The 24,107-nt window shown below is 32.4% G+C and overlaps 1 long non-coding RNA gene across 1 annotated transcript; it reads right to left on the bottom strand.

Annotated features, from left to right (window-relative positions):
* Window positions 1-8,223: 8,223 nt before the first annotated feature.
* Window positions 8,224-9,586, bottom strand: LOC101252380 (uncharacterized). The gene is made up of 2 exons (XR_182615.5): window positions 9,307-9,586; window positions 8,224-8,802 (listed from the first exon to the last, which is right to left on the bottom strand). It is a non-coding gene; the product is annotated as an uncharacterized lncRNA (long non-coding RNA).
* Window positions 9,587-24,107: the final 14,521 nt, after the last annotated feature.

The raw sequence follows: 24,107 nt of genomic DNA, 5'->3' as shown, positions 1-24,107 counted from the left end.
TCTTTTTTAACCTGTAATTTCTACCATATCGCCTTAGCCAATATTCAGTCATATTTAATCTCCAATATCTAAATCATCATATAAATAATACATATCATAATAAATCTCATCTTGTATACTTTTATGGTTAACTCAGTCCAACCTTGGGTTGTTATTTCTATTATCTCATATGTTAATAATTTTTCATAAATTTCTCTTTTTATATCAATGTTCAGGTTTTTTAGTATGTAGAGTAATAATACCTTATAATCAACATCATCGTTTAATAGGTAAGTTTCCATTTTTATCATTTTTATTTTCACTAAAATTTTATTCCTTCCAACCTTTTAATAAATTATACTTGCTTATTATGCAAAAATAATGATTTAATAATCATCTCGTCTGGTCACTACTACAGCTTTCTTCTTTGATAAGTTACCCTAACAGCGCCTCAACTTTGTTTACTCCCCTAAACGGCCTTCTCTGCCTACCGGTTTCAACCTTAGGATGGCATAGTCTGGGCATACTTATTTGAAAAATATTTCTGTAGCAAACTTTCTAAAGATGGTTATTATAACATTATTCAAGCATAATAAAAAATTATAATTAACAAGAGATTTTCAGGAATAAATTAATTTAGCTACTCATAAGTATAAAATAGTATACCTGTTTTTGTAGATCTTCCGTCATAGTTGGTTTGTTCTCCATAATTTGGGGGTGGAAGCGTAAAGAGAGAGTATTCAGAAAGAAGAGAGATGTAAGGATGAAGGTGTGTTTTATTTATGAGGAAAGCTCCTCTATTTATACACATAAATTACACCGTCATACTATTTACTTTACATAATTGGCCGACAAACTTTTTACATGATTGGCCGACAAACTATTTACTTTACGACTTTTGTACATTTGGCTTTTTTCAGCCGACGCAAGACGACAAAAATAAAAAGACTCTTACTTTATACATATGGCTGATATTCAGCCATATATCTTTATGTCTTATCTTCTTTTCCTTAGTTTATTCCAGTTGTACTCCCGGGACATATTTATCTTCGCCATTGCATTTTGAACATAGATGGTCTGGATACTTTTGTCCAATTAGTTTGCAGTATCTGGTTATCAAGTCTTGAGAAATGAAATTTTTCCTGAAAGCCCTTGTTGTAGGTGTTTGTTCTGGCTTTAGTAGACTTAATATCCATTGTCGTACTTCTTCCATATCTGCTACTCTTATATCTTTAAAATTGGAGTATATCATTGTCTGATCTCTGTTGTAATAACTCCAAATTGCATTTTCATTTAGGTAGTTGTTTGATAACTCATTTAATATAGTAGTTATCCCAATAGTCTTTTTGTTTGCATAAAAATCTGGGATATCCACCTTCTGTATCTCTTCTTCTGTATCTATTTTTTCTGGTATTATCATATCTCTAGTTAAACCTATCTTAATAACTTGTATTGTAGGTTTAATTTCTTCATATAGTATCTCTGCTGTTGCTGAGTAGAACTTTATATAAAATAAAGTTCCTTTTGTTATTCTTTTATATTGCAGAAATGCCTTATGTGTATTTTAGCTACTTCGTCTCCTGTAATAGTATATACTGTGCTTATAAGTCCGTAATTGTAGCAAGTTGCTACTAGGTTTGGATTCGTTCCTGGTTGTGCAATTAGTTTATTGTATCCTTGTAGATGTTGTGTTATGTAGTCTTGTTCAGGGTTTCTCATATTTTTGGCTTTAGGGTTTTTGTTTAGAAAAGTCTGTACTTTGTATATGTTTTCTATATACATTCTGGTAATGTGGTTATATGTTTGTTTATCTGAATCTAGGCTGGCTTTGTAGGTATTTACTTGTGGTGGTATGAATATATCTTTCTGGGTATTTTGAGGAGTATATGGTTTTGAGAATAACTTATTCAAGTTTGTATTTGTGTATTTTATTTTAGTCTCCTCCTTTTTTGTAGGTTGTCCCGCTGTAGATGTGCTGGTTGTAGCTGCATTTAAACAAATGTTATGGGTTTTAAGGAGTTTCCCATCATCTCCTTGTAGCTCTGGAATTTTCGTGTCTTCCGATCGACATAGCTCCGCATATTTATAGTCATGCTGCTGACTTTTAATTTTCAAATTTTGTAATTTTTTACTCATACTATCTACTTTCGTAGAAAGTGTAGTAATAGCTTTGAGTATTTCTTCTGTTGTATCTGGTTCAGTTTGTGTTCCTTTTTCTTGATAGGTAATCTGCAACGAGATTCTCATCAGTTTTTATAATTTCAATTGTAAATGTAAAATTTAATATATTCAATACTAATCTCCTTATTTCTTTTGTTGTAACTGAATCATCTAGCTTTTTTGTTATCCACCATTTTACCTGTGTGTTATCTGTTCTTACAATAAATTTATTGTAAACTATATATGGCTCAAATGCTAACAAACATTTATATAATGCAAATAATTCATTTCTATTTATTTCCCATTTTGCTTGTGCCTCAGTATATGATCCTGAGCAATACCTGCAATGGTGTTCTATCTTTTCTTTGTCATATTTATATTTTAATACTCCTCTGTAACTGTGGTCACTTGAATCTGTTTCAATTATATATGTGAACGTTCTATTTTCATCAAGAAAATATAATTTTGGTAATTTTTTGCATAATTTTTTAATATTTTTTATGTGTTCTTTATCTTTATTGTCAAAATGATATTCAATATCTTTTTTGAGTTTTTTGTATAATGGTTTTAAATGTTCTGCTAATTTTGGTATATATTCTCTTACTTGATTTACTAATCCTAAAAATGATTGTAATTTCTTTTTATATGAACAGATCAACGAAGTCTCGAATTCCTCATGGGACAGCATGCTATGGCAGAGCAGCAACAAAAATGGATCACCAGATTTGATTTTGATATTCAATATCGCCTAGGTTGTGAAAATAAAGCCGCTGATGCCTTATCCCACCATTTTTGTTTCATGTCTTTTTATGTTTTACACAACGCTTCCTTACATGATCTTTCCATAGAAATCTAACAAAATGATCAACTTCATCAATTGACACTAGATTTGCTTCAAGATAGAGCTTCACGGCCGAGTTATGTTCTAAAAAATGGCTGCCTAGTTTTCATAAGGTGATTTCCGGTTCTTCATTACACATTCCCATGTTTCTAAGGAAATTCCACTCCTCACCTACTGGTGCACACTCGGAATTTTTTCAGACATGGAAGCACATTTCTCAAGTGTTGTATTGGACTGGAATCAAAATGGATGTACAGACTTTATGGCTAGTTGTGGAGTTTGCATGCAGAATAAGTATGAAACCCTTAGTCCCACTAGCTTGCTGCATCCATTACCTATTCCTACTCATGTTTGGAACGATATTTCTATGGATCTCATCAACAGGTTACCTATTCCTACTCAAGTTTGGAACGTTATTTCTATTGATTTCATCAGCAGGTTACCAAAAACAATGGGACATGACGCTATACTTGTTGTGGTAGACCATTTTACTAAATATAGTCATTTTCTCCTCTTATCTCTCATCCATATACAACAAAGAGTGTTCCTGCAATATTTGTTTGTGAGATTATATGTTTTTATCATGGTTTTTTCAAATCAATTCTGTCTAAATGAGATCGGTTTTTTGTCAGACAATTTCTGCAAGAATTGTTCAATTTGTCTATTACTAGCCTCAAATTGAGCTTAGCTATCACCCTCAATAGATGGTCAAACTGAGGTTTTCAATCGCTCCTTGGAGACTTATTTACGTTGTTTTGTAGGGGACATGCAAAAAAATGGCCAAGATGGATTCCTTGGGTTGAATTTAGCTGAAGGACTTACCAGACATTCAAAAGACTTTCAGAACACCTGGGAATCCTATGCAGTCATTGATACAAAGTTTCCTTAATTTGACCTTTTAGGACAAGGTGAAACTCGATGTGGCGGGTATTCTTATACCTACTATTAGTATGGTCTATAGCTGCAAGAATAAGGGTATAAATAAGGCCAAAATGTATCTTTTTATTTAATAGTTATTATGTGTATATATTCTAGTAGTTGCCTAGCAGGTAATAGAATTCAGTACTCTGACAGATTTGGAGGTTAAGGTTCCTCGAAATACCTTTGTTGTTAGAACTATTCTCTATTATCTATTTCTAAGACTTATTATGTCTTTTGGTGTTAGTAAATTCGAGTTTAAGTGTTATTCTTACTTCTAAATTGCATTTGAAAGTTTAAAGATTTGTTGTTAGGAGAGTCTGAGTCCTAATAGATTCTCTTGTCCATGTGATAACTAGTATAAGTAAAAAGTTCTAAATTGAGCTGGTTGCGATAAAATCTCCCATATTATTGATATTATACATGTCACTGTAAATTAATTCATGAATTATTTGCAGAATCCTTGCCCCTTGATCTTTATACATGCCGAATAAAATTTACATCATTAAAATTTTTAGTATATAGGCTTGTTTTTCTTTGGCATCAACATTTACTAGTTTGAATATCAAGCCTTAGATCTGCAAATGATTAATAAGACTATCTTTCCATGGATATTAGCGTAAATATTGAACATTCTCATTGTTTGATATAAGCTACTCAAGCAGGTAGAAACTGACGGCGTATATAAACTAACTATTTTAACACCTATTCCCCAGCTCACACTATTTCATCCTTTTCATTTCTCATATTTGGGACTTAATCCTGTATCTAAAGTTCATGGACAAGAGCTTGCCATGGTCGCCAAGTTCTTGTTCTCTCTTTCAGCTAAAGCCACTTAAAAGAACAGATCTACAAAGAAAGAACAATGACAAAAATTTACTTGTACATTACTTCATTTAAAATTCTACACTTACCTCATTTATTGAGACTAGCTTCATTGAAAATTTCAGGCACATTTACAACATTCTTGCTTTCATCCACAACATGTAGGTTTTTCTATGTCTAAAGATAAACGGTTTTAAAATTAGGATTAAAAGTTCACCCCTTAATCAAAGAAGAGGAACTACTAGTACTCCACACAAAAGAAATAGGATCATTTGAGCCTAGTTCGAAAATAACAGACTATTTTGAGACTTCCTCCACAACAAATGATAATTTTGACTAGTATCTCAAAAAAAGAAGTTTATTATCTTAAACAAAAGATAACTTTGACTAATTAGTTATGTATTACACAAATAAACAATAGTATGAAGAACTCTGATCATAAACTTTTCTTCTGTCCTTTATTTTGGATAACTAATAGGAAAATAATAATCAGAATGTAGAGAAAGAGCAGGGCTAGGACTCTGACCTAGAGCACAAACAATACTTATTAGGGTTTGTCACCTAAAGATCAGTACAATGATTAAAGCATATAAAATTTCCTGTACACTTAGTAGTGGCTACAGAAAACAAACTTTTCAACAACATAATGAAGTAATTCGGTTTATACAAAACATCCTGTCAGAAAATATTTTCCTATTAGAAATACAACACATGAGACTTGTTATGTTGTTGTATAAGCCTGTTGCATCATTTTTGTAAGAAAGAATTTGAACCCACCCTGCATAGGCTAACACTATTTGCCAACAGTATGTTGTATGTATTTTAACTTTCACTTATCTAATATTGCAGAAAGATTATCTTCAACAAACATTCTCAAAGATGTTGACCTTGGAGACAAGATATCAAAATCTTATTCAGCCAAATATTGCAAGTAGTTGTTGAATGAGGGTAGCAAGTGCAAAAAATCAACTCTCCAGTATTGATGATGAAGAATAGAACCTCTCAAAACCTCGACTTGAAGAGTATCATGGACGAGACAGATGATTTGATAAGAAATGCTGATTTTTGCTTCGCTCGTACTACAGAGAACCAAAATAGTGGCCGATCATCTAGCTAAATTAACTACAAGCAACGCCAATTTTTTTTGTAAGGTAATTTGTATAGCCTGTAGATATGTGAAATGCAAAACAGTGTCGTGCATGTTTAAACATTTTACTTCTGCCTGGATTGCCTTTCGGTAATCTCTGATGTATATGCATTGCCAGGATCATAATTCTGAGAAAAATCTTTTTGACTAAGTTTTGATCACTTTAACTGTATTCTCATTTCCCTTTTCTTCTGACGCATGTTCTGATTCGATCAAGATGTTGTGTGAATCGTGCTTGGAGGGCTCTCCAAGTCATATTGTTAATATGAGATACTTGGTGCGGGTGAAGGACCAAAACGTTGTAGTTAAGCATGTATTCAAGGAGAAACGGCCTGAAGCTCGTGGAAGGACGCAAAGACTGTCACGAGGACACTATGAAAAGTTGAATGCCTCTGCATGTTGTGAATTTATGCAGAAATATGATGGGGTTAGAACAGATCAAACTCACGCGCAATCATCTTCAAATTTAAATGATTTTATTCCCACCGAAAAGAAGGCCTTAGTATTGCTAAAATGAGTTTGCCTATTAGAAATGATTCAGGGAAAATGCAAACTCATTTTAGAAGTACTAAGGCTTCCCTTTCGCTGGGAATTTCATCATTTAAAGCTGAAGAATATTGCCCGTGAGTTTGATCTGTTCTAACCCCATCACATTTCTGCACAAATTCACAACATACAGAGGCATTGAGCTTTTTTGTAGTGTCCTCATGACAGTCTTGGTGTCCTTCCACGAGTTTCAAACCATTTTCCTTGAATGCACGCTTAACTACAACGTTTTGGTCCTTCACCCGCTCCCAGTATCTCATACTGACAATGTGACTTTGAGAGCCCTTCAAGCACGATTCAAACAAAATTTTGATCGAATCAGAACATTCATCAGAAGAAAAGGGAAATGATATTATTGCTAAAGTGATCAAAACTTAGTTGAATTTTTTTTTCTTCTCAAGGATTATGATCGTGGCACTGTATATACATCAGAGATTACCGCAAGGCAATCCAGGCAGAAGGAGAATGATTCAACATGCACGACATTGCTTTACATTCCACATATCTAAAGGCTATATAAATTACCTTAGAAAAAATTTGGCTTTGCTTGTAGCTAATTTAGCTAGATGATCGGCCACTGTATTTGTTCTAAGTAGCAGGAGCAAAGCAAAAATCAGCATTTCTTATCAAATCATCAGTCTCGTCCACAATACACTTCAAATCGAGGTTTTGAGAGGTTCTATTCTTCATCATCAACACTGGAGAATTGATTTTTTGCATTTGATACCCTCATTCAACAACTTGCAGGATTTGGCTGAATAAGATTTCGAGATCTTGTATCTAAGGTCAACATCTTTGAAGATATCTGTTCAAGATAATCTTGCTCCAATATTAGATAAGTGTTAGTTAAAATACATACAACATAGTGTTGTCAAACAGGGTTAGCCTATGCAGGGTGGGTTTAATTTTTTTTCTTACAAAACTGATGCAGCAGGCTTAAACAACAACATAGCAAAAGTAACCCCACAAGTGGGTCTGCGGAGGGTCGAGTGTACGCAGAGTCGCTGACCTTCACATGAAGTTAAACATCTCTCAACAGTAGTTTAAACAATAAAATAAATAAATTAAGTTCTTAATACTAAACTTCCTTAGGCATGCAAGTGCAAACTACAACATATCAAATCTAGGGTGGATAAAGTATGCACAGATCTTAAACCTACCTTGTGGCGGTTCCTTGGGTGTGGAAAGATATTTAAATTAGATCTAATAATTTTTATGTGGTGGTTAATTTTAAAAATTAGTGTTAAAACTAGAATTTGTGAATCTATGTTGGTTACTCAAATATGACATTATTTAATTTAATTCTATATAACTTAACTATTTCCATTTTTGTGTTGACAGTGAGTGCTTTTGGGGAATTATAATTTATATGATACTATACTATTTATGTGAGAAAAATATGTCAATACACAAAATTAACCCTGTTTTTTGGTCTTTTCATCACGTAAGAGGTATTTTACAGAAATAAATAATAAATTGATAAAATTTACTGATCTCATAGTTAAGATGAACTGATATATAGTATCACACTCTTCCATTTCCCTGCTATAAGAACATTCATGAGAGTAAATATAAGTGCATCTATTTTTTTTATGACAACAATGTCTTGGTAAAAGTGCTAAAATAGTGACTGATATGTTTGTTTAAAAGTGTGAAATTCAAGCACACTGTACTGCTCCGCTCGCCATCCCTAATACAATGCGTCTTGATGACGGAAAAGACGAATGCAAGTTTATAAAAGCAGAAATAACATCAATGAAGTGGAGAAGACGAATGCAAGTTTATAAAAGCAGAAATAACATCAATGAAGTGGAGAATAAATTGCATCATTCATGTTGAAGAATCCCACATCGGATAAAGAGGGATGGGTGGTTTTAAAGAGAACAAATGCATCAAGAGTCCCACATCAGATGAAAAAGAGACGGATGGCTTCCTTATAAGGTCTTGGAAATTACCCCCGCCCTCATGAGGTAACTTTACAATATGAACAAATAGAAACAAGTTTAGACTATATACCTGACTTTTAGCAGCATAATATATCTTTTCTTCAAACGTCACAACAATTTCCTTTAAGCTCATGTACTCTTTCTCGCCGAGAGACAGAACATGCCTCTTTAAGGTCTCCATTCTATACAACCATATCTCGATAAATACTACTCAAATATATTAAAAATAACTCGATATGCCTCTGCTATAAACGACTAAATCGTGTTTCCTCTAAACAAATATTAGTAGTTATAATGCAATTAGCTCCAGCAACAACCTGACATTTCCACGTATCAAGAACAAAGTCTTGATAAGATCACAATCTAGATAAATGCTTCTCAAATATATTAAAAATAATTCGACATAACAGTTACCCTGCTCCAAAAGACAAATTTATTTCCTGTAAGCAAATATCAGTAGTTATAATCCAATTATATCGAACACAAACCTACTATTTCGACATATCTAAAGCAAAGCATAAAGCACTGTGAGTAAAACTCCCACTTAAACTAGCCTGTAGACTGATAACACCACAACACCCTTATCCTCACTCCAAACAACAACAACATACATAGTATAATCCCAAAAATATAATTTCAGGAATGGAGTCAGAGTGTACACATATGTTACCCCTTGACTGATTACCAAAATTGGAAATATCTGGGGCATAAACTTCCATTTAACTCACTCGGTACCAGTAACAAAAAAAACCCCAAAATTCACCTGATAAACTAATTTCCAATAAAATAGAAAGAATGTGAAAAAACATGTATGAGATTGATTAATCAATACTTGAGAAAACGAAGAAACACACACACCAAAAAGAAAACCTAAAATTCAAAATTCCAAAATCCTTTTAAAAATTAAAGAACAAGTCACAAAAACAAATATATAAAAAACTTACATAATGTTGCCAATCCTTTGACGCAAATCACGCAAATCACGCAAAAGTTTAGTCTTCCAATCACCGGAATCCATAGCCCCGGCAACTACTTTGCTACCTTCACCACCTCCTGAGCCTCAACATCCCTCCAATTATTCCAATTCCTATCAATTCCAGACGAAAATTCCTTAATCCATAATCGAAAATCACAATTTTTTGCTTCAATATTTCACTGACTAAAGGTTTCTCGGTTTCAACGTTGTCAAATTTCTCAAAACTCATTCTGAGTGTATATAAGTACAACTATCAAAATGGGTTTTGTCCACTATATAAGCCTGCCCAACCTAACCCCTAAATTAAGTGGGGTTGAGCCTATTTTGTTGGCTCATTTAAGAATAAGATTTTTCAGCTCTGTCTCGTTTGGCCCACCAGCCTCATAGATCCAACCCACAAGTCTTAGAGGTCAGCCCGTGGTTTATGAATATTTTAAAATACTTTATACATATATGTATTTTAGTAGTGTTTTATTTGTAAAGTTTATATCAATAAATATTCTTAAAAATAAAAAATCAAGTCGTTCACACTAGCCTATTTTTTTGTGGGATAAATGGTGGCATTATCAATATTTTTCCGCTAAATCTTACGTTGACTATTATGTATTTTGTAAGAATTCACCAAAGTGGTGATTCATAAATATATTTTTGTAAGTATTCATCGAAGTATGTTATTCACAAATAAAAATATGTATGTATTGATGCAGTGTTCATAGACATCAACGTTTGATACTCTTAGATGCTCTTTCTAAGAGATAAATATTGTTCATTTTTTTGTTGAAGGGTCAATCTGTCCCAACCCGTGGCCTGCTTAAATTTGGGTTGGACTTCTACTTTATATACCCTTTAATTAAGTGTGTCCTAACCCATTTAACTCTCTAGCCTGTTAGGATTGAGTTGAGTTGGGTAAGCCTATTTTGATAACTCTATATATAAGGAACCAAACTCCCAAACTATGAGAAAAGCCATGAATGGTTCTCAGCTGTCGTAGTATGTCTAGAATAGTCTTTAATTATATGTTTATCCTATTAAGTATTTTAATTATTTTAAATATTATCAAATTTAGTCTTACTATAATCTTTTAGTTCCTTTAAATATTCAAAATATTATATTTTGTCTCTGTCCACTGTTTTATATAAATAACTTGTGTTTATATTAATAGTACTCATGTATTCAATGAAATTAAATTCTTAACTCATTATTCTAGTTATTCCTCTCTCCGCACTATTTTTCTAAAATTAATCTTATGAAAAACACCTTAATCTTAATGATATAAAATAAAACTAACGACAAAATAAGATCAAGTCTTTATTTTATTTAATTGAGGATAAAATGAAGCATATTATTGTTGCTTATGAGTGGAGTTGTTATGTTCCCTTCTTTTGCTGTTAACAATTCATAATTAGTGTGATTTTTTTAAATTTTGTTTTTCATACCAAAAAAATGAAACTTATTCTTACTACTCAAACTTCTTACATAAAATATAACGAAGAGAAAAAAAGTTTGATCTATTTCAAAATTTTAAAAATCTAAAAAAAAATGCAAATATACCATTTTCTAGTTCTAAGAACTTAAACAAATCATATTCAAAAAAGTCATGGGAGTAAAAATTTTGAAATCAAAACATGTCAGTAAAGAGCTTTTAGTTTCATTCTCATTGCAAGAAAAAAATTATTTCTATTAAATATAAAAAAATTGCTCCTCACACTTAAAGGGGCAATAAATTTTTCGTTTTTTAATAAGTTGACTCGGTCTTCTTATTCATGTAGTTAACGTTTCCCTTCGGTAAGCATTCCTCGGGAGAAGAAGGGAGATCCAAGTCAGCATCGGCAAAGATCTCTTGATTCCTTGCGGCCGGTCCGACTTGGAAGCAAGCTACCTCTTCCCTAGCATATTCAAGTTATTAACAACAATAATATATTTTATTTTACATAAATTGAATAAAATTAAGATTTATATCTTCTTTCCTCATTATTTTGATTTTTTGAGGTTAAGTTTATTTATATAAGGGTAATTTCAAGAAAAAGTATTAGAAAGATACAAACAACTGAAAAATAGGTTAAAATTTTAATTTCACGGAGGTATGAGTTTCTTAAATGTAAACCTAAGTTATTTGCATAAAATAAATCGATAGAGATCAAAACCTAATAATTTTTTTGAATACTTTAAGGACTAAAATCAGTAAGTGTATAATTAAGGGACTAAAATTTTAGGTGTATAATGAAAGAACGAACTTTATAATTATATCTGATAATAACTTGAGTAAATTGTATGTACTGGTACAAAATGAATGAATAGTAGTACTAACTGAAATATTAGAGTCATTAGTTTTATTTGCTATATAATGCCTTATTGACCCAATAAAAAGAGTTCCAGGTTCTTGGATTTTTTCTAATGCAAATAAAGGGGAAATTATGTATTCGACCAAAAAAATGATTTGGTAAAATTCATTGTCAATCCTTATTAGCTGGTTGGCCACTCTGTTTTTATCCATGAAATTATCCTTAGTTTGTGGGTTCCTCGTTGATAGAGAAATTATCCTCAGTTTGGGGGTTCCTCGTTGATAGAGAAACTTCCGGCAATCATGAATTAAATTGTAATAAACAGAGTGATAATTGTATATGTAATTCCTTTCACTAATGAGTAAGCAATGACCTAATATTCAAATTTTATGGAAATATTTTGTACGGTAGAATAAAAATAAAATATACATATATATAACGGATTTCACAATTAATTTAATAGAAAAACATGCAATTCAATTTTCATATTACTTGTCTCCAAGAAGACATTTTGATACAGTTTCTCATTGTAAATTCTTATTATCAATTTCTCATTGTAATTCATCGCAATAACATCAGTATACTAAGCAATAACCCGGTACTTAAATTTGATACAAATCTTTGATGATGTAGAATGGAAATAAATTTAACGGTTCATGGTTATTTTAATAGAGAATCTTGTAGTTGAATTTTCATAATAATTGTCTATGAAAAATATTTTGATGAAATTCCTCATTGGCATACCTTATTAGTAGGTCGATACTTTATTTTTTTCCATAAGATTATTTTTAATTTGGGGATCCCCGTCGATAGAAAAATTTCCTGCATTTATTAAGTAAATTGCAATGAATTAAGTGATCTCTATGTATGTAATTCGTTGTAATAACGAAATCAATATACATAAGTAGAGGAAAATATTATTTTAGAGAGATTATTAATTTACCGAATATTAATTCATAGAGGTTTTATTGTATTTAACTTTGATGCAAATCTTCAATAATGTAGAGTAACTAATTTGAATCCACCCCATGACATGTTTAAATAACAAATCAAGTTACGTCATCATCTAGATCCTGTCCTCAACACGCTCTTGGTTCTTTTCCATTTGTTCCTTGCTCATACCTAAAAGTAGAGAAGACACTTGGTCCTCCCTATTATGTCATGCTCGAGTAATTATTGTCATGTGATCAAGCTACACTGTTACCACATCAAATGGTTGTAGCATTAACCCTCCTTAAATGAATTTGTCAACTAATCATGTGTTCATTTTATCAAGGCTGCGATAGAGATATTGCAAGAACTAGTTATCTAAGACATCATGTGTCAAACATTGCAACAATAACTTTCCAAATCGCAATGAAGTTTTAAGATAGGGTGACCACCCATTCTCTTGAAATTTTGGATGCTATCTCTAAGTTTCACCATCATCAAAAGAGGGAAAAATCTTTAAAGAAACACATATGTTAGTTTTTACCACGAATCTATTGAATTTTATGGTAGTCCAGTCAACCACTTGTTGCTTATCCCGTAAAGTAAAAGGAAACCAACCTCAAACAAATGGATTCTTGAGAAATATTCTTGAAGGAAAAGGTCCAAAAGCATCCACAAAGTTTCTAAGATGTTCATGGGGTATTCATGAGCAAGACCTCCTAATATCCCTAGCATTTGGATCGATTGCAATATCGTTTTTGTTACATGAAACATAGCACCTTCAATAATAAGAGGTACCCGGATTGCTCATGTACTATCGACGATATTAACATGCATGTCGTCCTATATCCAATGTTATTGTTTTTCCCATAGTGGCTAGCATCGTCATTTCCATTTATATTCATATTTCCACCTGCAAATGGGACACAACAACAACACCAAATAAATATGTAAACTACTACCAACAAATAAGTTTAAAAATTAACTTCAAAAATTGAATTCACAGCTACCACTCGCGCCACCATATTTTATAATGCTCAAATTACTCACAAAAGAACAATTGACTGAGTCACAAATCGCCAACAATATAAATACCCAACAATAGAGTCGGAATCGAAATTCACAGGAAGTGATCTAAAAAGTTAGAATTCAATGAGGAAATAAAAAAATGCAAATTAATTCACCGATTGGGTCAACCTTTCACATTGGTAAATCACTGATGATCACCTTGATCTCCAATTTTAGCCTTTAATTATGTCTAGTCTTTTGTCACTTTAGGCGGTAGATTTTACTTTACCCAATTGTTTCTATGAATTGCCATTTGTGCGTTACTTTGCTAACGTGCGTTAAATATTATTGTTACAACTCGAAAACCTAGTAGGTGAAACTAGAGCTTGACGAGTGTGTTGTTGAGTTTGATATGGGGTTTTATGTTGTAAAATGAGTTCCTGAGGTTAGTTTGAGGGGTTAAATTTCAAGGTACGACTCCCCAAGGATCAAATAATGGTCCTTCGGAGGACCCTAAAGTCTAACCCCAAGGATAAAAAAGTTATCAAAATTATAGGACCTATGAATGGGACCTACACCTAGTAGGTCCATCCACGCCGCGTAGGGCTTGGTCGTAGGTCAATATCTCTTGATGAGGAGTCTCTGAAACAAACCAAGAGTTGCAAGTTGGCTCATGGACCCACCCACAGTCTGTGGGTGGGCTTTCGTGAGTACTGTGAGTTTGTCCAATCTCGGCAAAGTGAGGGACTAAGTGGTAAATTGTTGGAAGTTGGTGAGATTTTTCTCACATAACCTTCCATGGGACCCTATACGTGTTTCATCGTTGAATTAGTTTGACCATCAAGCGATTGTGATTGCTGAAGATGAACAGAAGACTGAGGAAGTTTCTCCTACGATGGAGATGTAGGGTTTTTTTTGTATGATTAGGACTAATAAAGAAATTTATGTTCTTCTAAACAGAAAGCATTTTCTCCTTGTAAGTAAGTTCTATTAATTGATTGTTAAGCCACAAGAAACACTGAATGTGTTCAATGTTATCTTGGACATGTTGAGCTTTACAATTTGCTCATTTGTAAGATGATGATAAAGATAGTCATGCTTAAAATTATAAACAAAAATCAGTTATTTCATGCACTTTGAAAACTTTTGTTTGTCATGGGAGGTACTTGAAAAGTTTTCATAGGGCATGACATAACTGATTTTTTGTTTATGATTTTAATCATGACTCTCTTCATCAGCGTCTTACAAATGAGCTAATTGTACAACTCAAGATGTCCAATATGACATTGGAATATATTTTGTGTTTCTTGGGGATTAACAAACATCATAAGAAGAAAATGATTTTGGTTGAGAAGAACATAGATTTTTTCTTAGTTCCAAAAAGAAAGAAAAGCCTACCTCTCAAGTGCAAGAGGAACTTCCTCAGTCTTTTGTGCAGTTTCAGCAACCACAATCTCTTGATGGTCAAACTAATCCATCGATGAAACCCGTATAGGGGCCCATGGAAGGTGATATGAAAAAATTCATACCAACTTCCAACATAATTGTTTGGATAATTCACTACTACTTCTACTTCATATTCGTGGAAAAGTCTTAAGTTTAAGATGTCCCTGCATGCTTTCTCAATCAGGCTTGTCTCACAAGGTTGTTTAATGCAGTTTATCTCTCCTATATGGTATGAGGACGAGGTTTACTTTGTGTGAACCTTAAGGATAGGGAGTGTAGTTCCCTAGTCATAAATTTTCTTTTTTTAAAATGATGTAAAAGTTAATTTGTGATGTATGGGTTAGAGAGGTGTCACAAGTTCAAACTTGCTAGTATGATCACAACATTCAACAACTAATTTTTCTCTATTTAATTAATTTGTCAAACAATAAGTCTCTTCTTAATTATTCTAGTGCTTGTGAAACTAGTTTTTTGTTGTTGAAATATTGAACCAACACAAGCTTAAATAGAGCGTCGTCTACAATGAGATTCATATAGGCAACCTTAACTTGCTTGGGATTGAGATGTAGTTGCATTAATACTCCTCAATTGACAATATACTCGTTTCTAACAACTAAGTCATTACCATGGTCAATTTTTTATTTCCTCTTAAGAAATGAAATACATAAAGCACCTTGTGTGCAGGAGTACGACCATGAATTTAACTAAACATTTGGTATGATAAAATCTCCTCTGTTACTCTAAAATCATAGGCAATATTTCAAAAATATTCAGCTATTTCTTATAATGTTATAACTTGCTAGTTTGGCAAAATCCACATCAAATTTCCATAGTTTTCAAAATCTTGTGCAGATAAAAAATACCATTGCAAACAATACGTTTTCTTAAACATCTTCCCACGGGTCACATCCATTTGCAATTCCGTTCTGAATTGTAAAACTAAAAGTTCTACAAACAAAACAAAAAAATTGAGAAAAGCACAAACATGAAAGAACTTGATTGGTTGTATGATTACAATTTCAGGAAAATTTTGGACAGTGTTATATATTTTAGGTATGTAGAATACATTTTAACTTCTCTGCAAATGTACATGTTTAAGAAAGTTAAGTTTCCACTATACACTGGGGTATTGATTTGGTATTTAGTTATATGTCAGTATGTCCATCTTTTTATCTTATACTAGTATGAAAGTAAGAATCTCCAGAACAATATTTTTGATCATCATATAAAATTTCACTCAGTGTTGAATAATATTGTAATTTCAATTCATTTTACAAATCCATACCACTTCTTTGAGACGACACCGCAGGCCCCAGTAGTAGAATTAAACTAAGTATGTTGTTATACTCTTACCATGAATGATGAATTTATAGTGGTCCAATAAAATAAAAGCATCTATAACAATGTTGTTGTTCACTATTTTTACCATTTTTGATAGCCAAGAACCCCATGGTCTATGGTGCAGTGTTAGAAACTTGTGAGATCATAGTTCCACCCTATACCCTTGATCATTAACTTTTATTTTTTATTATTGACTAGGTAACCCTCAAACACTACTCTTCTTAGGGTTGATGGAGTAAAAATTTCCCACAAACCACATAGGAGAGATATTGCTCTAGACAATCCCCAATGAGAAAACATGTAGCAAGATTTCAAACTCTAGTCTCTCCCTTTTAATATTGACTCATCTATTAATTCCAACATGATTCATACAACCTATATGTCACAATCCAAAAATGGGCGTGATGGCACTCGTCTTATCCCACCAAGACAAGTCAGCCTAAAACTCAACCATTACAATAAAGTGCGGAAGTAAAATATAAGTAACTTAATAAAACCCCCAAAACCTAGTAGTCACGTGTACAAGCCTCTAAAGTATTACAATTGATTCAAAAGAAAAACTCAAGTCTCAAATGAACTTGATTTTAGAATAGAACAAGGTCATAATTATGGAGAAAAAAGTCTGCTGAGATGGAAACAGCTACCTCACAAATCTCCAAGAAGCCTCGGAAAAGAAGAGAATGACAAGTACAACAAAAATCCAGGCTCATAACCTACAAAAATTTGTAGAAGCAAGGGGTGAGTACCAAACCACACGGTACTCAGCAAGTAAACGTCTAAACACAAGCTAAGGGAATGAAATACGGGTACTCCTACCAGCCCCAACCGAACCTCCACAACTACAACCTGCATAAACAACAGCCCAACCTAACAACTCACAGTTTGCATAGAACGTAACTCAACAAAAACATTTAGACAAATTACATATCCTCCACAATAACACTTTAACAAATTACATATCCTCCACAACAACACTTTAACAAATTATATATCCTCAACATCAACACTTAAACAAATTAAATATCCTCAATAGCAACACTTCCACAAATTTACATATCTTCAATAACACACTTCAACAAATTACATATCCTCAACAACAACACTTCAACAAATTATATATCCTCAATAACTAGCTCAGTATTCAACAATGACAAGTTCCGCAAAAAGGCAATCACTAAATCAGCAAAACACAATATCAAGTTCACTAATGATATGTATGTGCAATGTAATGGAATGCAATGTCAAGTATAATGATGCATGTCTGACCTAGTGATACACACCCGCTGTCTCTCAGTCCGGGACCCATGGGGGACATATCTGTCCATGCATCTGTCGCGGCGCACGACACGACCCTCGAAATATAGTATCCATCGTGGCGCCCGATACGTCCCTCGAAATATAGAATCCATCGCGGCGCGCGATACGTCCCTCGAAGTGGTACATCCTCTTAAGTACCCATTCTTTCTCAATGCACATAACACTTGTCACAACCAATGCCTCAGAATAATGCAGATGACAAGTTCACACAAATAATGAGGAGATGATCATTTTCATAACATCGCACAATTCACAACCACAAAAACATGAAGTTACATCAACAATGATTCAACAAGCCTTCAACCCTTTCTCAACACAACACACATAAACAATTAATCACATTGCCTTTTCTTATCCCCATTTTTTTCATCATTAGAATTAATCAATGTGGACAAGTCAACCCATCACCAATTTCGTTACTCCCAAACATATACCACAAGGAAATACACACATTTCATACACTTAACCAGAGTTTAGAAATCCACTTGCCTCAAATAGTAGAACAATAACTCTGGGACTTGATCGATCCTTCCCTTGTCGTTGAACTTTCAACTCAAAGCAATCTATTCAAATAAGTAATCATACTAAAGATTTTGAAATTCAAAACACTCATATAATCATGTGTCTAGTTTAGAACCAAAAACTCATTCCAAATTTATAATCAAACTTCTAACCTTAATACCAATTACATACCCATTTCTCATAGTCTCCAAATTTCAAGTCTAGGGTTAAGTTCTAATTACACAAATATTATAAATTTAATAATATCATATAATACAACACCCTTAATATTTAATTACCTACATTAATATATCAAAATTTGATTGATAATTGGAAAATAAATAATAATCTTAGGAATTATAAGCCACTGGCGCAGCAGTGGCATATAACCCTAAACCTCATTTCAATTCCACTTTTATGTAACCTTAATCATTATAATAATATATTATAATAATATGAATCTATATAAATTTAGCATTCTGCATTATGAAACAAGCATTAGCTATTCCTTTTGTGAATCATTGGCCACCAACGTTTTCTTTTATATAATAAGAAAAATCGAAACAGTGAAGCAATACAATTGCAAAAACTTAATTTTGCACTTCCATTCTCTAAACTATATATTAATATTAATATCACTCAATCAATATACACCATTAAAAAAAGACTTGTTCCTAGTTAATTTACCTCATTATGGTATTGCTCTTTCTCTTTTGTTTCTCCTCGTGCCTTTCGTCTGGCCAGGTAAGTTTTCGTCTCTTCTCTCTTTTTCTTTATTTTATCTGATTAAAATAATTATGTATTATATGTGAAAAACCCTAGTATTTTAATTTTGATAAATATGGATAAAATATTATAAGGTGTTAAATAAATTATCACTTTAGCCCATTAATTATCAATTAAGTCAATTATCTACAATTACTCATTAATTAATTAACTCAAGTTAAAAGAATAATCAAAATTTAATAAGAATGACCTTTCGGGTCATTACACTATACTAGATTTTTAGCACTTCTGACGACCTGTACATTTGAAGAAGTCTGTATGGAGCAACCACTTGTTGTTGTTGCTCAGGGGAGTTTAGCAGTCTTGTATGTCGATTGTGTTAGTCACTCTATGGTCTAAAATAGCCAGTGCAAACTTGGTTTAGGAAGTCCAACACTGTAATTTATCACTATGTGCTTTATCAGCATTGTGAAACAAATACGGTACTTCAAGAGAAGAGCATGCACATTGAGATTGAACATTCCTTGGATTAATAATATTTATAAAGAGTTAGATACATATTATTTGTATGCACTAGCTTAAAGGGGGAGTGTTAGAATAGTTATAGGAATATACAATCCTACTTGGAATAGAAGTAGAAATAGTAGTAATATATATTTTCCTACTGAGAAAAGAATCGTATTGCAGTGTCCTAGTTTAAAAATATGTTTATTGTAGTGTCTATAAATAGAGTATTTTTGTAATAATGTAAACATAAACAATTCAATAACATTTTTCCTATATTCTCACACTAATTAGAATTAATTTTAAGAATTAATACACTTCTTTGAGCGGTCCAGCTACCCTACAAAGGTAGGGTAAAATATGCAAGCATGTTACCCTCCCCGAACCCCATTAGTGAGATAATATTAAGTATGTTGTTGTTCATTATTCTTTACCTTTTTTACATCTGAGAAATCCTTACTCAAATGGTGGACATCTAGAATATTGACTAATAATGGGTCCACGCTACCCTTATCCACTCACTTAAATAACGGCTTCAGACTATAGCAAGTTTGAACATGTGACACCATTATCCATACGTCACAAATTCACTCTTATATCATTTTTAAAAATATTTTTCTATGATTAGGGAACCTACACTCGCTATCCTTACGATTCGTACAAAGTAAACCTTGTCCACATACCACATAAGAGATATAAACTACACTAAACAATGTTGTGCGACAAGCCCGATTGGGAAAGCATGCAAGAAAATTTTAAACCTAAGACTTCCCTACGAATATGAAGTATAAGTAGTAGTGAATTATCCAAACAATTATATTCGAAGTTCGTGAGATTTTTGTCACATATCCCTCCAAAGGCCCCTATACGAGTTGCATCAATGGATTAGTTTGACCATTAAAAGATTGTGGTTGCTGAAGCTGCACCAAAGACTCAGAAAGTTCCTGTATAGGAGAAGTAGGCTTTTACATTTGATTGGGACTAAGAAAAAACTCAATGTGCTTCTCAAACAAAAGTATTTTCTCCTTGTCGGCAAGTTTGATATGATGTTTGTTAAGCCCCATGAAACATAGAATGCGTTCCAATGTCATCTTAGACATGAGGAGCTTTATAATTTGTTAATTTTTAAGATGTTGATAAAGAGTCATGCTTAAATTATAAACAAAAATCAGTTAATTCATGCCCTTTGAAAACTTTTCTTTGTTTTGGGATGTATTGGAAGAATGAATTTGAAACGTTTTTTAAGGGCATGAAATAACTAATTTTTTGAATCTGGTTTTAAGCAAATGAGCAAATTGTAAAGATCAAGATGTCCAAGATGACATTAGAACGGATTTTGTGTTTCTTGGGTCTTAACAAACATCATATTCAACTTATTCACATGAAGAAAATGCTTTTGGTTGAGAAGAACATAATTTTTTTTCTTAGTCCCAATAAGAAGGACAAGTCTACTTCTCAAGTGCAGGAGCAACTTCCTTAGTCTTCCGTGCAACTTCAGCAGTCAAATTTCCTGATGGTAAACTAATCCCTCGATACAACCCGTACATATGGCTATTGAAGGTGATATGAAAAAAATCTCACCAACATCAAACATAATTGTTTGGATAATTCACTACTACTTGTACTTCCTATTCGTAGAAAAGCCTCAGGTTTATAATGTCGCTGCATGCTTTCTCAACCGGGCTTGTCGCACAGGGTTATTTAGTGTAGTTTATCTCTCCTATGTAATATGGGGCTGATGTTTTGTTTTTCTTCGAACCCTAAGGATAGCGAGTGCAGGTTCTCTAGTCATAAAAATATTTTTTTCAAATGATGTAAGAGTGAATTTGTGATTAGAGGGGTTTCACAGGTTCAAAACCTTCTAATATGATCACAACATTTTACAACTAAATTTCTCTAATAAATTAATTTATCAAATAATACTTAACTTCTCAGTTATTCCAATGTTTGTGAATTTTTTTTTTGTTGACAATATTGAACCAAGACAAGCGTAAATAGAGCGTCGTCTACAATGAGATTCATATAGGAAACCTCAACTTGCTTGGGATTGAGATGTAGTTTCATTAATACTCCTAAATTGATAATATACTCATTTCTAACAAGTTCCCTATTATCATAATAAATTTTGTATTTCCTCTTAAGAAATAGAATACATAAAGCAGCTTGCAGTGAGGGGTACGACCATGAATTTAACTAAACACTTGGTATGGTAAATCTCCTCTGTTACTCTATAAACATAGGCAATATTAGAAAATATTCAACTATTTCTTTAATTTTATAACCATCCAGTTTATCAAAATCCACACAAAAGTTTCACAGTTTATCAAAATCTTGTGTAGATAAGAAATACCATTGCAAACTATACCTTTTTGTAAACTTCTTCCTGCCGGTCACCTCCACTTACAATTTTGGTCTGAACTGTAGAACGTAAAGTTGCTCAAAGTTTTTTTTAAGGAAAGCACAAATATCTAAATAATTGTTTTCTTGTATCATTAAAATTTCAGGCGAATTCGGGACAATGTTAAATATTTTAGGTATGTTAATAAATTTTAACTTCCCTCCAAATGTACTTGTCTAAGAAAGTTAAGTTTCCAATTTACACTGGGGTATTGATTGGGTATTTGGTTATATTTTAAAATTTCCATCTATTTGTTTCGTACTATTATTAAAGTATAACTTTTTGTTGCTTTTCAAAAGTGCAATATGTGTTGGATAATATTGTAATTACAATTAATTTTACAAATCTATACCACTTCATTAAGCCGACACCGCAAGCACACTACTTATAGAACTACACTAAATATTTTGTACTCTTTCTATGAATAAAGAATTGATAGTGGTCCAATCAAATAAAAGCATCTACGTTATTGTTGTTGTTCACTATTTTTACCCTTTTTTATAGGCAAGAATCCTGGTCAATGGCGCAGAGCTACCCTTCATCATTTCTTTTTCTTTTTTATTTATGACAAGGGAACCCACAAACACTACTCTTCTTACGGTTTAAAGAGTGAAACTTTCCCACAAACCACATAGAAGAGATATTACACTAGACAATCCTCGATGAGAAAACATGTTGCAAGACAAACCTAGGACTCTCCCATTTAATATAAATACGATACTCTGCCATCATTGATAAATATTATGAATCGAAGAACTTGATATCATAATATTTAATCTATGGATGAGTGTAATGAATTCATTAAAATATGAATATCATCAAGCATAACTTGATTATCTTTTACACACGTTGATGTTTACACAATGATTATGATAATTGCCACACTAATAGAAGAATGTTGGTTGTGAAGTTGTCACCACACGGTTCCAAACTGGGTAAAAGAATTACAAAGGAATATTTGAAATTTACTTTCAATGTAGTAAATCTTAATTTTCCTCCCAAAATAGTAAAATGATACTATTGCAAGATTGGAGAAATACTTTAATTTGTTGTTATTGGCCAAAACCTTAATAATTATAATTTTGTTAAAGGAATTAGAAACGGGAGAGTACAAGCAAGTAGCATCATTTTCCTTAACAAATTCAAAAGAAAAGCTTCAGGTACTACCAATCTTAATTTGTACGCCTTTCAAATTGATATTGGTCAACAAGGCATGACACAATGGAATTAAAAGATTTTAAATCAATCAACTAAATTAGAGTGGTGTACAAGATTATTTCTAAGCTAATCAATAGAAGATTGACAAACAGATCAATGTAATTACTAGGTTATGTAATTACTAGTCTATGTATTACTAGGCTGGATGTACTACTCTAATAATGAGTAATGTAAACCAATTTCAACTACCTAGTGGCTTTCCAATAAATAGACCCTAAGTGTTCATATTTATTTATCATATTGTTTGAATATCTAATTGATTCATCAAATGTTGTAAATTAATGGTTAACGTATCGAGATTAGGTTCACCTGGTTGGTAGTTTGTGTTGGGTGCCAATCATGTCTAGGTTTAGTTTATGACGTGACATTAACTTAAAATTCTCTCCCATAAGTAATGAACACTTTGAAGCCAACTCTCTAAGAGAAAGAATCTGATATCTACTCCTGAAGGAGTAGAACTTTGAACATTACTCCTGGATTAATAGAATTTCTAAACTTACTCCGAAAGTGGTACATTCTTCAAATAGTAAAACTCTAAAATTCTTTCCATCAAAAAAAGCAAATTCTATATTGAAAAATTGCAGAAAGAATGAATCATTTCAATATTAAGTAAAAATTTAACCCTAAATGTCTATTTTACCCTTTATGAAATAATTTAGAGCCACACAAATTTCTATCATTCATTTTGAACCATAAATTTTAGAAGTCTTTATTTCTTTCTTACACTTCGTGTCAAACTACCTTAGATAAATTGAGACGGAGGGAGTAAGCTATTGATAATGTTGTATTTCAAGCATATTCAAACAATTAGGATTTATTTTCGAAATGAATGAAAGAAATACCACAACTAGTCTCCTGAAGAGATAAAACAACAAAACATATACATGTTATTTCTGTGGTATGGAAGTCATTGCAATATGTACATGTTGTACATAGAAACATGTTGAATGATTTTATTAAAGTTATCATTTCAAGGTGGAAATAAATAAATATTGTTGGATGCTTTGTGCAGTATGTTTTAATAATTTATCTGAACAAAATAATAATTCATACACTTTCCTAAAAGGAAGTGATTATAATATAAAATTACCGCTTTGA

The sequence above is a fragment of the Solanum lycopersicum genome, chromosome 4 (genome assembly GCF_036512215.1).
Source record: "Solanum lycopersicum chromosome 4, SLM_r2.1".
NCBI lineage: Eukaryota > Viridiplantae > Streptophyta > Magnoliopsida > Solanales > Solanaceae > Solanum > Solanum lycopersicum.
The sequence above is the reverse complement of the archived record's forward strand: the minus strand, read 5'-3'. Positions and strand labels throughout refer to the sequence as shown.